Genomic DNA, 16,164 nt, shown 5'->3' with positions numbered 1-16,164 from the left:
TATGTTTCAATGCGATTGAGGAAAACGTGAGTGAATATTGTGACACTTAAGCAACTTTTAACTGCATTGTCACTTTTGGTATGAAAATGGTAACAGTTCAGAAAAAACAACAGCCTTCTTATGATAATTCTCATTAGTACGTTGTATCTAATTACAGTGTCGGCCTTATTTACAGGTGATTCTACAATACCTGCTCTCGGTCAATTACGATCTACCACACCACGCGTGAATAAACAGTTATGCAGGTGTTGCTGTGGGCAAATACCTAGCCTGAAAATGTTTATTTTTTTGTGGATACATGTTTTACAAATGTTCGTTGATATGTGGATACATTAAGCACAAAGACAAAAAAAATGTTTATGAAAGATTAATTAGTGCCTTGATATATTCATCGAGATGTGTATCATCGTTTAATGGGGTCATTCAATAAACGTATGTTTGGGGAAGATATCAAAGGAACCGCCCAATATACACAGTGTCGTCCGGTGAACTACCACCCCACCCTGTCGATAAGAGTTATGTAATCGGTACACAGATATATTTGATGCGGTGTCAGTGCGGAAGGAGTTTGAATTACATCCGCCACTGGCCACAGAAATCCTCAAAGTATAGTAACAATCAACAAGGTCAATGCCGTACTAATTACTTAGGGACGCACGTAACAACGACTCTCAATAGGAAAAATGGTGAAAACAAATTGAAATAGATTTTAATAAAACATTGTTGTACTAAATAACTTGCAAAAGCGGTGCCCAAAATTGTTTGACCGTGTTATGTGTGTTGTAAACTGACGAATAGCAAGTGATTGTCATGCTGTACGCATGGTTCCATATACAAATTCAGTTATACAACCGGTATGAAACTGAGAACTGAGATGCCAAGTACAACCTGCATTCACACACGGAAGCAATATACTTGTGTATATGCCCTCTCCTCTGAAAAATGTATCACTCAAGTATTTGCATTGTAATAAATATAGTAATGATAAAACTTGGTAATTTGGTAGGTCTCAGACAGATATGATTTTCAGTTTTTTTACACCTTTGATTGATACGGATTACGTACCTGTAGACTAGTCACTGTCTCTAATGTATTTGCTTGTTAGAAATTTCAAATGTCCTGTTAAAGCACTGTTCCTAAAATAAGGCAGTTTCTTTTATCGGGTATAAATAGTTGATTCGTCTTGTCAGGCAGTCATTTTTACTTGATCGAATGATTTCCACAAAAACTTACGGCAGAGAGTTTTGCATTTTAGTATATACATGTATTGTTAATTGTAGAAGATGCTTACATCACTGTATCTCAGAACGTAAAACTGATAACATTCAAACATGTAATTAGTACACAGTTAATTGTTACATTTAATTTCCTGCATATTCCTTTTTGAACAAAAAGCCTACATGTATACTGATATCGGTGTCCACTGTTAAAAGGGTATTACTGCAGTCAGCCATGGTAAATGGAGAGACAATAATAAGGTGATTAATTATAGTCTGTTGCAGAATATGCGGTATAAGTGTAGTCATTTATACATATACACATTACACATATACAGATGAAATACACGATATGATACAGTGCCAGAACAAATTAAGATACGGTTTCTATTAAAAATAATTATACGATTAAGGATTTAATTAGCATGTTTAAATTTTCAGGCCAACACGGCTGAGATACAGCATCGGCATACTCAATTGACTGGAGTTGTTTTCTGCCGGTTGTAAGTTCATTGTTTGACTGAGCACACTTGTGTCGGGGTTGCGATATTTTCTTCTCTTTGTTTGCAGCCTGCCACCGGCCTGAATTTTGAGAAAGGTCTCAGCATGGGACTGTTAATTACTTCTTAATGATGTCTACAAGCTTACAAACTTGTAGATGTTGGGGCGGTTAGGACCAAACTTTTTCAGCTTAGAGTGTTAGTGGTCCTGGAACCCATAGTGTCAAACAGGTTCTGCACAATACGTCCATCAGATTCTACTATTCAGCAACATTGTCACTGAATTTCAGAACTCTGGCATGATATAATAATCAAGGATTTCGAAGGTGAACGAGGGGAAAGGCAGACGCACGTGGATTTACTCTCAGGTTATTATTGTCTGGAGTTCACATTTTTGGGCATTTCATATACTAATTGAACAGAGTTCACCTGCACATGTCCACTTTAGTGATACAGGCTGTAACCAAAAATGCAATGAGCCGTAGCTCTTAATCCCTTACAACAACCAGGGTGAGGACACAGTAAGGTTAAACCGTGTCCAACAGACAATCTCAGGTGGCTAACGCCATATCTCCCATCAAGTCAGCTCTGTTTTTAAGCGCATAATTATGTTTTTACATATTGAAATAAAAGGAATTTAAAAAAACAAATTTAACAAACCTACACATTACCGAATACAAAACTTTATAACCCTTTCTAGACTTCGTTCCAATTAACCTGGATCATTCAACTCGCTCGCGAAGGTCGTATGCGACTTTAAAGTGAATACGTCTACAGTGTACAAGTAACTTTTAACTGTATCATATATACTCATGATAAGCAATTATTTTCGTTCCTAATTCGAATGAACACATTCTGAGGCTAAATCTGCAAAAGGACAGATAAAATATTTCTATGTACAATGCAAACGATACAAACTTTGCGGCTGATAATAGAGACAATGATTTAATAATCTGCAATATATCATTTGTTGTCGTTCAATCTATTGTACATATTGAAGTGATTGTAAAGTTTCGAGGAGTACTAAAATGTTGTGGTATTATGAATGTATTTAGAATATGAATAGCGAAAAACAGTCACCATATCGGATGTACATGTATAACTTGTCTTCCAACACCACGCTTGTGCCGAGGCCCATGGTCATAAAACTAATCGGTCCCATAAAAGGAGCAAATAGTTTCGCAGATAGGACTTGCTATGGTTCACTCCCAATTATCAGACGACCTAATCATCAGTCAGACCAGTCAAGTGTGACCAGCGTACCTGCCTGGTTTTACCTCCTAACTACTGAACTGCCCAATTCTGTCATACTGTGGGCAGAGTAAGCGGCCTCCTTGAGTTATACAGACTAACCAGATTATGATTGTGTTTGTAAGTTGCGTTTAATCTGTGTCGGGTTGCAGTTGTTTTATTAGGCAAGACTAGGGGTAGTTTTTTCAATGAAACCTTTTAGCCATTGAGTTTCTTTTGCATTCATTTCATTAAATACATTGTTAGGTAGAATAATAACACGTTATATGGATTAAACATCTCCCTAATCTGAGTATAATCTCACATGTACTCTAAGTACCGTAGTATATTACTTTGCGGAGACACTGAGTATAATTTTTGAGTTGGCATTGTATGCAGTCTGAATGACTTTACACAAATCCCTGCATTCAATGGACCCGTGAAGATCTTCAACAACCCATTCTTGACGCATAAGGGTGAAAGCGCTTGTCGTAAGAGGCGACTACCGGGATCGGGTGGTCAGGCTCGCTGACTTGGTTGATGCATGTCATCGTATCCCAATTGCGTGGATCGATGCACATGATGTCAATCAATGGATTGTCTGGTCCAGGCTTGATTATTTACCGTCATACAGCTGAAATGTTGCTAAGTGCGGCGTTATACAACTAACAAACAAACAAAACTTTGAGGAATTCACAACAATCACTATGACGAGGTATGCATATCTTGCAATCAACCTGAATCCAGTTACTGGAATGTCAAACCCGGGCTTGGTTAAAACAAGAATTGCAGTTAGATCCGCTATATGCTGTAGATCTCCTGTAGTCAAGAGATGCAATAGCGAGGCAGAACTATGTCAATTTATGAGGGACAGACAGCTACTCGAACATATATAAACATAGCAGCCAAAGATAAAAATGAAATCATATCATGTACGAAAATAGAAATCAAGTCACCACAAAAAGAGAAAGTGTATGAGTACTAAAACTTGCAATAGATATGCGTACCCTACGTACACACATGAATCCCATTCGACAGTCTACAACACACGAATAACTGTCAAACAAGTTTGGGTACCCCTTCTGTTCAGGCAAGTTATTTAGTTCAATAATTTTGTATTAAAATCCTTTTCAATTTTCACCATTTTCCCTATTCCATGCATGTTTATGTTGCTACATCTTATTGCTCATGTTTCCAAGTATTGTAAACACTTTAATGTTTCTCCTTCTTAATCTAACGTTATAACATTTCAGGTCATTGCCATCATCTAATACACAAGAGATGATACCAAGACATATTTTATTCGGTTTTATGGTCTATGCGGTCTTACAATTGATTTTATTAGTCTTTAAATCTTCTGTCTAGTAAATATTTTCACAAACAGGGCTGTTAGCTGATATAAGGAATGTAACATCCAGTTGAGGACTGAATACGACGTACGTTAGTCTGGTAACGACGTTTCTACAATTAATATTTTGAATAAGCCGTTAATACGCCTGTTGTGACAGGGATGATGGTATGGTAGCTGTAGCAGACATATTGACAGCCGTTGTTACGTGAGTCACTAGGTTATAAGTACGGCATTGGCCTGGTTGATTGTTACTATACTTTGAGGATTTCTGTGGCCAGTGGCGGACGTAATTCAAACTCCTTCCACACTGACATCGCACCAAATATATTTGTGTACCGATTACATAACTCTAACTGACAGGGTAGGGTGGTAGTTCACGCGAAACGGACGACACTGTGTAAATTGAGCGGCTCCTTTGATATCGCCTCACAACCTACTTTTAATGAATGACCCATTAAACGATGATACACATCAGGATCGCCTGCCCATGGGCCAAACCTTTTTCTCGCCCATGGGCGAAGTATTTCAATATTGCTATAAAATCGTTGAATTAAGTTAAAATGAGTTAAATTTTGTGTCATGATACTTGAATAAATACTTTTAATGTATTTGCGAAACAAAAACATGAGTTTTGAGTAGAGGAACATATTCTCGCCCATGGGCCAAACCTTTTTCTCGCCCATGGGCGAAATATTTCAATATCGCTATAAAATCGTTGAATTAAGTTAAAATGAGTTAAATTTTGTGTCATGATACTATGATACTATGATTTAATGTATTTGCGAAACAAAAACATGAGTTTTAAGTAAAGGAACAGATTCTCGTCCATGGGCCTGCCCGTGGGCCAAACCTTTTTCTCGCCCATGGGCCAAACCTTTTTCTCGCCCAAGGGCGAAATATTTCAATATCGCTATAAAATCGTTGAATTAAGTTAAAATGAGTTAAATTTTGTGTCATGATACTTGAATGAATACATTAACTGTATTTGCGAAACAAAAACATGAGTTTTAAGTAAAGGAACATATTCTCGCCCATGGGCAGGCCCATGGGCGACATAGTCTAAATATTGAGTTTTTGAACAATTATTTTTTCATTTTTTCTTCCTTGGTATGTTCCCATGAAAACAACATCTTTAATTTTGTAAATACCTTTAACCGAGACTGGACAAAGACCGTAGAGTTTCTGGACTTTTGGGTTTCCAGAATTAAAATGGGACGTGTTATAACCTTTTTTCTGGTATATCCTTATCCGGTGGATGCCATGTATTTTACATGGTGAACATGTCTAGTTTATTGATCCGCATAAAGAAATTGGAGTCGCACCTGACTTGAAAGTGTCAACATCGATCTTGAATTTTATCCTGTCCCTCAGTGTTTGCTCGGGTACAGAGAAGTTTTATGCTGCTTTATGAACTGCAACCTTATTGTTTTTTACTTATAAGTAAGCATTAGTCAAAGCTGTAGGCGAGTAACTTTTGTATCCCTGTCGTGAAGGCGTCGGTGAACCCTATGAAAATGAAAAAAAGAAGCTATGCGAGATGGTCCGAAAATGTTGCCATAGTTTTATAATTTTAACAGACGACCAGCACCCAAAGTCACGTGACTTATGTTTATTGACATCTAGACAAGCAGACGACGAGATGTGTGAAGGATGGTGCTTACGGTATATTTTTTATTTGACGTTTTGTAAATATATTATTTGGTATTGGTGATCTGGGGCTATTTATCTCTGTGTTGGAATTTGCTTTTTCTGTACTTACCTGCAATGCAGCGAATCGGAACATTTTTGTCAGCAAGGCGTGGCAGGGTGTACATCAAAAGTACCGCTGTGTGACGTCATACGAGACCTAATTTACGAGATATCACGATAATTACCGCGATCCGCGAATCAAGGTTATCCACGAATCAAGGTAATGGTTCTGGGGTATTGCTCTCCTGTCCGTGCCTTGTAAGATTTATTCTGATATATTAAATTGCCGTTTTAGTAATTGGCTAGAGGTGAATAACATACTGGTAGATGAACAAAACGGATTCCGATCAAAGAGAAATACACAAGAGCACATTTACAGCTTATTCACAGTGATAAATAATAGGAAACTATCAAAACAATCGACATTTGTGTGTTACATTGATGCTATGAAAGCTTTTGATAAAATTAACCGTAAATGTCTATGGTATAAACTTATGAAAATTGGTGTTAACGGTAATTTTCTTCAAGCAGTCCAGGCAATGTATGACGATACTTGGTCATGTGTTAGAGTAAATGATCACCACACAGACCGCTTTCCAGTTGACTCAGGTGTACGCCAAGGGTGTGTTTTATCACCAACTTTGTTCTCTGTATTTATAAATGATTTAGCTGCTGAAATTAATAGCTTACACTGTGGTATCCACCTGGACACTGACATGCTGAGTATCCTAATGTATGCTGACGATGTTGCTCTCGTAGCACCTGACGAGCACTCTTTACAGCGGATGTTAGACTGTGTAGCAAACTGGTGCGCACGTTGGCGCTTACTTGTCAACATCAAGAAAACTAAAGTTGTGCACTATCGTCCCAGTTACATTAAAATGTCCGATTTTGTGTTTACAATTGGGTCTGACCAGGTTGAAAGTACTCACGCTTATAAATACCTAGGTGTCTGGCTACAGGAACATCTTGATTTGAATTTTACAGTTAAAGAAATAGCTAAATCTGCAAATAGGGCACTTGGTGTTATAATTTGTAAATTCAAAGCAGTTGGTGGTTTAGCTTATAACATTTTTACAACTTTGTACAATAACTTGGTCCAGCCTATCTTATCTTATGGATCGGCAATTTGGGGAACTAAGGAATTTAGCTGTATAAATGCTGTCCAAAACCGAGCGTGTAGATTTTTCTTAGCAGTCGGTAGAAAGACTCCAAATTTGGCTGTCCGTGGTGAAATGGGCTGGACATCCTCATTTACAAAACAAAAGATTGAAATTCTTCGGTTCTGGCGCAGTTTGCATGCTGCAGATCAATCCCGAATGCTGAGTATTATTTGCAGATGGTCAGTAAAATTCCGTAGATCCTGGAATAATACAGTTTTCAACTACTTTGTCAGTTTACATTTACCAATTTATGATCTAAATAATATTTCTACTGAAGAGTTTAACTTGTCTAAAGTATGTCTGTTATCCTTAGACCATTCTGATTGGTTACATGGACTCTGGAACGATACGGGCCAGGTAAATGGTAATAAGTTACGTACATACAGATTATTTAAAGATTCTTTATCAGTAGAACCCCATGTCAGTTTATTGATGAACAGATGTCAGCGCAGTATATTAAGTAAGTTTCGCTGCGGCTCACTGCCATTAGAAATAGAATTAGGAAGATTCACCCGCCCGAAAACACCGCTTATTGAACGTATGTGTAAATTCTGTAATTGCAATGCTGTTGAGGATGAAATACACTTTTTTGCTGAATGTTCTCTCTATACAGATTTACGCTATGATTTATGGAATTTAGCTTCTCAATCAAATCCAAACTTTATACAGATGTCCGCTGCCGACCAGACCGTGTTCTTTATGCGGAACAATAAGGTGGTCAGACCCCTAGCCGCGCTTCTTCACCACATGTATGAGCGAAGACAACTGTGTCTTTCGTCTCTACCAGCCTAGTTCCATGTATCTTAGTATCAGAATGTTCTGATAACTGGCGATAACCGGTGATAACTGGTGATAACTCATTTTTATGTATATGTATGTACTGTGATAACTGGTGATAACTCATTTTTATGTATATGTATGTGCTGTGATATTTCTCATTTTTACTTATATGTATGTGACGTCCTGCGTGTCTCGTAGGCCATAATGGCCGGACACTGTACACACTATTTATGTATTTTTATTGTCACTGCTGTACAGTGTGTGACACGAAAATAAAATAATTTTCTTCTTCTTCTTCTTCTTCTGTATTAGTTATGGTGTCTTTAGTTGCCGTATACAGTGTCATATTAGGTTAGCAGATAAATAGTTGGCGAGGCGTCACCCGAGCACAATATTTTTTCTTCTTACCTAATATGACCCCGTATAAGGCAACTAAAGACACCATAACGAATTTGTTATGCCGAAAAGTTTACACTCTCTGGTATCCATATCGCACATATCATGTCAAAATGTAAACTTGACACTTACAACCGCACGTTAAGGGTCAAAGGTGGACTACTCTTCAAACCTTAGAGGCCAAACCTTGTTGAAAATGTTAACTATAATCTTTATCAATAAAGTCACGAACGTGATCTAAAGACAGATTAATGTCCTTGCACATCACAATTAATGATAGTAAAACACAAAACAGTGTCAAATAAAGAATTTCGGTACCAGAATTTCCATGTGAAATATGTGAGGTGGGTGTTGGAAAATCCAAGATGACACCTCGCCCAATATTTTTCTGCTAACCTTATATAATACGGCAACTAAAGACACCAAAACAAATAATATACGGTCTCTGAAATTACATATGTGTTTCATCTTTTAAAAGATATCTATTCATTCAGATAAACATGAAATTATTAACTTTCATTGACAAAATATCCTAACATGTGTGAGGTAGAACATTTTACTTGCGTATTATACTTTGTTGAATATGGTTGTCCGGTTCCACGTATTGTCGTCGAAGCCCTAAGGATAGCTAGCGAATAGAATGGTTACGGTTCATTTAGAAAGTATCCTAAAACGTGAAAATCTACTTGCTTTTGCGTAGTTATCGTTACAGGCTACAGGCTAATTTGCATATCACGTGACCGGCCGTCTCACTTGTTCGTGAACAAACGCGATTTTTCAGAAATAAGAATAGAACGGACTAATGCAAGTATTTATAATTATACAGATATGCTACTACAACTGCGACAGTGAGTTGCATGACAATACATATTTACGCATCAAAGTGACCGCATCGCTAGCTCTCCGTTGGGCTTCGATGACAGCACGTGGAGCCGTACAACCAATGTAAACATAGGAAAACTACGCAAATGGAAATAGTTTTTCACGATTTAAGATATTTTCTCAATGAAAGTTAACAATTTTATGACATATGTTTATCTAGATACGTAGCGTCACATGGCGCTGGCCTGTGGCAGAGTCACTATGCTGGTCGCACTTCCACTCTCTGGGTGGGAGAGTGGCAATTTCATTGCACCCAAGCGATATCTCCTGTGGGAGCCAGTTTTGGATGATAAAATGAGGTGTGATCACGGATGGGAACTTACAGGCTAGGGGTCCTGTAGCCACTGGGTTCTGAGAAGACTGACAAGTAGTGTCGGACCGGGAAGCAGAATGTAACTATACTGGTATACCCGGACGCTGAATGTCGGTCAGTACAGAGAAGCAGAATGCGGTTAAAATGTTGAGTCAACAAACCTTCATATTGAGGATTTCTTTCTTACACGGGCGCTGCAAATAACCATTCTTTGACGCTGCATGTATCTACTCAATCTAAATACTTTTAGTTGGATAGTCAAAAGGATATTCTCAAAGAATAGAAATTAGATCACAATCATAGGATACAGAACAATCTGGCGTCATGTTATTGTCTACCTGGGCTGTTCTAAGGTAACAGGTCGCTACCTAGCTGGGCATCCAGCTGGAAATGTTGTTTTAAGCAGTCTAACAAATGGCTGAAATGGGAAGTTACAAACTGCACCCTTGGCCAAGTCGCTTTGTGACTTACTTAGGTATTACGTGCACTCAAAATCCCGGATCCGCCTCCGTCTTACAGGCTTAAATGTCGTTTTACATAATGTTGACACATTATCAGGAAATATAACACATATTTCAACAACATATGCCTAATTTTGTCATTACACATGGCCTACAGTATAGGAATACTGAAAATAATAAGCGACGTTAAGTACTTATAATAAATAGTATTTAATCCATATACTAGAAACAGAACCATTGATAAAAACTGATTGGAGAGAGAGAGAGAGAGAGATAGAGAGAGAGAGAGAGAGAGAGAGAGAGAGAGAGAGAGAGAGCGTCATCACGAGGCACTGATTACCTGTAACTGGATGCAGAATTTATACTATCACTCAACCGAAGTAGGAGTACGAAGTACAGCGGTACGTAGAACGGTATTTTGAGACATGGAAAACCGGAAATGCACTCCGTGACATAAGCTCTTCAGTTAGGTGAGTACTGTCTAGGTTCAAGGCAGGTCGCCAGCTGTATCTTTGTTGCTTGTTTGTTTGTTTATTGTGTGTTTGTTGTTTAACGCCGAACTCAACAATATGTTTTTGTGATGGGTGGCTGGCCCGAGGGGGGTTGTGATAGGGGGCTGGCCCGAGGGGTTGTGATGGGTGCTTGTTCCATGTTGTCGCGGGTGTGTGTGTGTGTGTGTGAGTGTGTGTTTGTGTGTGTGTGTGTGGGGGGGGGGGGGGGGGGGTCGTTGGGAGGGAGTGTGTGTATGCGGCGGTAGATTGTTGCTTTGCTGGTGTCTTTGTGCGTGGTTGGTGCTTCTTTTTGGTGGTGACGGGGAGGGATGAGGATGCGAGTGAGGACGTGGTTGATGGATGCAGATGAGGGAGTTGGTGTGGATGAGGGAACGGATACATGTGAGGGTGTGTTTAAGAAATAGGGTGTGTGTGAGAGTGATTTGTGACGGTGAGGGTCCGAGCGAGGGTTCGGATGTGATTGAAGTGATGTCAATGAGGGTTTGGGTGTGTCTGAATGTGCGGGTGTGTTTGCGTGGTTTGCGTAAGCTGCTGTGAGTGAAGGTCTGGATGTGGGAATGGATGTGGTTGTGTGTATATAGGATGTTTGTATGGGGGATAATATTATGAATGTTATTTTCATAATTGCTATTAAATGTGGTGTGTACATATATAAAATAGTGTTTTTATGAGTCTTTTAGTGTCTCGTAGGCCATTTTGGCCGGCCGCTGAATTTTTACATTCTTGCCTTGTCATTTTATATGTACAGCGGGTGACACTATAATAAAATATTCTTCTTCTTCTTCTTCTTCTTATGTTTTTACATCAAAGAGTCTGGACGAGACAATTTAGAGATTGATATTACGTTCCAGGCAGTCGGGGTAGGATAACACGCCATTAGCTAAGTCACCTAGCCTGGCCACCCGATCTATTTGGTCGCCTCTGATGACCATGGGTTGTTTGGGATCTATTCTAACCAGGAATATCTGGGGGAGGAATCAGAAAATGGCCTCACATACTGGATCGATCCTTGTGTATAATCGAACCTGGGAGATAGGCGTGACGCGTCAAAAACTCCCCCATTGCCCCTTGCCGATCTAGGGGCAATTATATGTATTTTCACAGACTACACACAGATGAAATGATCCCCGCATACCTCAGCCCCGCCACCCCAACCCCTCAGTTAAGCTACCACCCCTGACGGGCACGTTCGACCTCACATTATGTGTAAATGCATGGACATGAAGGTCTAATTTAAATTATAATATTTTTTTCGATTTTCCAAATAATTAAATACACTGCCTGGAAAAGAATCTATACGCTTGAAAAAGGGGTTTGACCCCCAAATTACAAACGTTACAAGGCTGAAACTGTAGCCTGTAGTGACTTACTTATGTTTTATCGCCTATTATCTCGTACCGAATACATCACCACCGAATAACAATTTCTTTTTTGTTCCACTATCAGCCATCATCAAACAAACACTGGAGTACACTTGCGTTTGCCAGGCCAAAAGGGTCTTCAGCAACCCAAGCTTGGCCCTGTTCCCAAGTTCAATTCTTCTTATTACTTCAACCTTGAAGATCCGGGGTAGAATAGGTCTTCAGCAACCAATGCTTGCCGTAAAAGGCGACCCGTGAAGATCCGGGGTAGAATATGTCTTCAGCAACCAATGCTTGCCGTAAAAGGCGACCCGTGAAGATCCGGGGTAGAATATGTCTTCAGCAACCAATGCTTGCCGTAAAAGGCGACTCTGTTAGTCGTAAGAGGAGAATAACGGGATCGGATGATCAGGCTCAATTGCATGGATCAATGCTCATTATATCAATCACTAGATTTTCCTGACCAGATTTGATTATTTAGAGACCACCGTCATACAGCTGGAATATTGCCGAATGCGGCGTTAAACAACAAACAAACAAACATCACCACCGAATAACCATTCTTCTTTGTTCCGCTGTCAGCCATCATCAAACAAACATTGGTGTATACTTTCTTTAGTCCGAAAGTGTATATATAACAGCTGAATAAAATGAAAGCAATGAAATAAAGAAGTAGATGGTGTTTATCTGCGTGGCCGTTATTAGAAAATATATCACGAACACCATTACTGGTCGTCAGGACATATTACATAAAATATATCCACCTCGTCCCATGCATGCAAAAAACACACATTAACTTTCGGCAGCGATAGCAACTTACATTTATAGTCCACCAGTCCTTATAATGATGGCACATAGCAAAACCCTTAAAAATGACAATTTTCTATTATTCCTTCTGATACCTTAACTATTGGGCAGTAGGGCAAGGAGTCCAGGACTGGTGCCGACTTCTATCGCTGCTTTCAGGTCGGACTTTTTTTCGGAACAAGGAACTTTTTAAAGTGGTCTAGCCTACAATGTCAGTATTAAGTTATACACTTGTGAGAATAAAATACCCCTGTTTACTTGAGATGAAGGTAAATGTAAATATGATACGGAGTTAACCGGTGGTCCTTGTTTCTTTAAACTTGATTACTCATTCTCCAGGGTCACGCCGACCTGGCTTGCCAGCTGAAGTCATGGTCCGCATCCGCAAGGTCAAGGTTGATGAGATCGAAGTCCATGCGATAAGGACAATGTGTTTTGAGCGTGTTATTTTTATCTGGCGTAGAACCCACGCACATATTTTAAGGGCAACTGATTTAATATATATGAACTGCATTGATCTTGACTTGTTTTTTTGTTTGATTGTTGTTTAACGCCGCATTCAGCAATAGTCCAGCTATATGGCGGCGGTCTGTTAATAATCGAGTCTGGACCAGACAATCCAGTGATTGAATCATGAGCATCGATCCAAGCAATTTGGATACGATGACATGCAACCAAGTCAGCGAGCCTGACCACCCGATCCCATTAGTCGCCTCTTACCACAAGCGTAGTCGCCTTTTAGGGTAAGCATGGGTTGCTGAAGACCTATTCGACCCCGGATCTTCACGGGTTTGTAACGTGAGATATTCTAAACATATAAGTACACATCCTCGATGTTGTACTCTGGGTAATCAAGAATGGGCACATGAAGACATATGAAGACTAAAATTATTAATCTTTTTCTAAAATTTGACCACTTCATACCTATATCCCCACGCGCATTTAATAGAACACAGTATTGTGTGAACATACAAATGTACACGTTTGGGATTATAGGGCCGGTATATACGCAACACCTATATCAACATATGTGTACACTCCTTCGTGAATCAGGAGCTATATTTAGAGTAATGCACACACATGAATAATTCATCTGAGGCCCTTTGTGCTGCTGATGTAAACCTCGGTGTCGGCTCGGCTATGTAGTAAGACATACACGTAAACACATCGTTGTTCTGATGACATGGTCATTGGGTTGACCCAGTGGTTAAATTGTTAAGCCTAACCCTCTCTTCCTGCCGATTATGAACATTTAACAAATAGAGACGTTGAAGAGGGTAGGATGGAATAAGGGTGCGTTGAAGTAGTCAAGTTGGTTGGTTGTTGGTTTACACCGCACTCAGCAATATTCCAGCTATATGACGGCGGTCTGTAAATAATCGGGCCTGGACCAGAAAATCCAGTGATTGATATCATGTGCATCGGTCCACGCAATTGGGATCGATGACATGTGAAGTAGGTAAGAAAGGGGCAGTGAGATCGAAAAGCTCGACAATACTGATTGACTATGAGTTTTAAGGGCGCTTCTAGTAAGAACTGATATCGCACTTGAAATGTATACCTCGCCTCAAGGCGAAATAACGCACATGCCACGTCCAAGACCCTGCTGTCTAGAGAGGCAGAGTGAGTGAGTGAATGAGCGCCCCACTCCCGATCGGCGTTCTGTTCATAATTCAATCAGGGTACGGAAAATCAGCATAGTTGAGCAACGATTGAGTGAGGGAGTATTGTTTTATGCTGCAATATCAAGTCGGGGGACACCAGAAATTGGCTTCACACATTGTACCCATGTTGGGAATCGAACCCGGGTTTTCGGCATGACGAGTGAAGGCTTTAACCACTTGACTACGTATACCCCACCACCCCCCTGAGCAACGTTCATGGTTCGTTGGCACAGAATCACACTTGGTATTTTACCAACAATCACCTGGAACTTGGGCGTACAGGAAGGTCCAATGACTACTACAAAATACAAACGATGTTAACCGGGAGCAGTTTTACGTCAGTTGGCACAATTTCTGATTTCGTCGCGGAACCACAATCATCGAGGCTGGCGAGGTAAGACATTCTTTGACCCTAGAAACTCGCATCCCGGTAGGGGTACACACTAATTTTGCATACGTTTTTGCATTAGGGAAACATTTAATTGCATGGCTGGTCCCAAAATTTCCACTGAAAGATAACACTTGTACACATGCATTGCATTACATGCATTGTGACCCTCGATCAGAAGGGGATAGTCGATAAAACACACCCTACTTCGCGGAAAGCACGTGTTTCAAGTGAAGACCTTGTCAGTGATTGGGACATGGGAGATTCTGATGGCTAGTTTGTCTTTTCAGTTTGGACAGTATAAGACGTGTCGTGGGATTCTCTCACACAAGAGTACAACTTACGTTATCGTGCCTTTACAGGGGCATTATTCAGAATTATAGACACATAATGTTACCATAACAGGGTAATATTATATTGTAAATAACTGAATGTTTGTAAGCATTGTTTGCATTACATTGTGTAACCTGCACGTGTCAAATGTGTGATGAAACAGCTGTTTGTGCATATTGTACATACCCGTGAAGACCCGGGGTAGAATAGGTCTTCAGCAACCATTGTTCGGCGTAAAAGGCGACTATGCTTGTCGTAAGAGGCGACTAACGTGATCGGGTGGTCAGGCTCGCTGACTTGGTTGATGCATGCCATTGAATCCAAGTTGCGTGGATCGATGCTCCTGATATCCATCACTGGATTGTTTTAGATATACCTGATATCGACAAACTTTGTTTAATTTTCAGTGACTCCAGTGTGTGTTTTATACTTGCCAAAGTCTGCTTTCTAATTCATTATCGTAGAAAACGTCTTTTATATGGATAGCGTTTTACTATATCATCTTTATATCATTTATGTATAAATTTTATGATAATTTGTCTCTCATAATTCTATTGAATGGTTCTGTACATTCTATCTATGTCAAGTTGTACAAAGCTGTTTTATGTATGTACAGAAGTGAGACGTTAATATACTATTGTCTGTCTGTCTGTCTGTCCATCGATAGGAGGTTGCGTCAGGTGAACTTTAAACCAATCAGTCAGCCAACGGCAAGGCTTCTGACTTCACGGGACGAGGGAGCGAAGCAAGCAGACAAGGACACGTGATTTCTGCATCTCGAAAACGAATATGATCGAGGACTTCGACTGCAAAAAATAAAGCCGCGCCATTATACTGTTGTGGATATGTCACACACTCTGTCGTTTCTGAGCACCATGGCATCCGTGTGTGAGCATGTGCGTGTGTTTGTGTTTGTGCTGTACTTGTCCACGCGCGCGCGCGCACACACTCACTCACTCACTCACTCGCGCACACACACACAAACATAAACACACACTCGCACACACTGTCCTTTACAGATGATGTGCCCCCACACGCCATATATAGCCTCGGGTATCACATCGAAGTCTCGGGACGAATGCACCCATACATGTTGTTTATCCTCATTTTAACTGGC

This window comes from Haliotis rufescens, unplaced genomic scaffold, assembly GCF_023055435.1.
Source record: "Haliotis rufescens isolate VD_foot unplaced genomic scaffold, xgHalRufe1.0.p SCAF_13, whole genome shotgun sequence".
In the NCBI taxonomy this organism is placed as follows: domain Eukaryota; kingdom Metazoa; phylum Mollusca; class Gastropoda; order Lepetellida; family Haliotidae; genus Haliotis; species Haliotis rufescens.
The sequence above is the reverse complement of the archived record's forward strand: the minus strand, read 5'-3'. Positions refer to the sequence as shown.